The sequence below is a fragment of the Morone saxatilis genome, unplaced genomic scaffold (genome assembly GCF_004916995.1).
Source record: "Morone saxatilis isolate NCDOM2014 unplaced genomic scaffold, NCSU_SB_2.0 Contig16, whole genome shotgun sequence".
Lineage (NCBI taxonomy): Eukaryota > Metazoa > Chordata > Actinopteri > Moronidae > Morone > Morone saxatilis.
Genome location: NW_023339718.1, coordinates 15,376,124 through 15,377,547, shown reverse-complemented (window position 1 = coordinate 15,377,547; position 1,424 = coordinate 15,376,124). Strand labels below are relative to the sequence as shown.

At 41.8% G+C, this 1,424-nt stretch overlaps 1 protein-coding gene across 1 annotated transcript in view; it reads right to left on the bottom strand.

Annotated features, from left to right (window-relative positions):
- The window catches only part of mthfd2l (methylenetetrahydrofolate dehydrogenase (NADP+ dependent) 2 like), a gene marked incomplete in the record, with an annotated part of 28,980 nt that overhangs the window by 15,111 nt on the left and 12,445 nt on the right, over window positions 1-1,424 (bottom strand).

Below are 1,424 nucleotides of genomic sequence, written 5' to 3'. Positions count from 1 at the left end.
GAAGGCTGAAAGGGTGAGCAGTTATCACCTCTTCACTCAGGGTCAGTTGCCTGAGGGCTTTCTTCCCCCCGAACCTTGTAGGTGGGCGTTGTTTGGACACTGGAATGCTTTCCATGGTTTCTGGGAGTACATCACATCCCTACAGCCTTCACCTAGAGTTTAACCTCTAATCACAAGCCCAGCTGGCCCTAGTTGTTGTTGAGTTCCACAGGGAGACAAGCAACTCATGCACTGGGGTTTTACAGGGGGAAGATACTACCACCTGTTTGAGTGCAAAATTGTTTTCTCAGGTGCCGAGGCAGAGCCTCTTCAGGGGTAAATAGTGAAGCTCGTTAGAAGGCTACACACGTACTCATAGAACTGGAGTTACATCCAGATAACTACGTTTCTTTGTCTAGTGGTTAAATACTTGAAAAACAAATGACATTCCCATTGGCCGCAGCTGTACTCTGTACTCTTTGTGTACATTTAAGCTTTTCTTTAACTAAGCTAGTTAGCTAGTTTAACAACAGTACTAGTGATGTAATCAGTGCTGTAGTCAAGACCACCTTCGTAGAGTCCAAGATAAGTCCAGGACCAGGACTAGTCGAGACAGAGTCAAGACCAAGTGCAAATGATCAGTCGAGACCGAGACGGAACAAGAATCTTTTTCCATCAGTCACTATTGTTTTGGAGTAAAGCTATCTTTATATGCTACAGATGTAAGTGAGTACAAAGGCTATTCACTATTTTGATTTAAATGTCAAGTCAAATTGCATGAAAATGGAGCTAATGCTGTTTGGTTGGACACAGTCTCGCCAAATTGTGAAGAAAATAAAAGTTATTGCTTTAGGCTTTAAGGGGACAGTTCACTCTAAAATCAAAAATACAGATTTTTACTCTTACCTCAGTAAGAGGAATAAGGAAGAATGTGGGAATTATTTTCTTTTCTTTCACCACGCAGTAGGAAGTGTGTATCTACTAATGGACAGGAGTCTTGTGCAACATGATAAACTATGTGGGAGATGGTTCCTGAAGATAGTTCTGCTCCTAAATGAAACTGTGGATTATCCGGGGTCACAATTTCTGGAAAAAGACATCGCTGTTGACTTTTTCGAATGTATTTCTTTCACCACCATCTAGCTACATTAACGATATATTCTAGAGAAGGCAGATGTCTCCAAAACTCGGCAGCTCACACAAAAACAATCCACATGGATAAAAAGCAAGCAGTACAGGTAAGAGGGAAGATATGTAATCCGGATTTAGGGATGAAGTGTCCCTTTAAACCACTGCAGTACACTGCAGTCATTAATAGGACCGGTGATTAGTGATAGACTGATAAATCAGGCCGGTTATTTTACATTTTGAGATAATCAGGCCTGTTTGTACGACGGAGTATTAGGGCCATACTAAGAGGGGGAAAAAATTTGGGGGGGGGATTA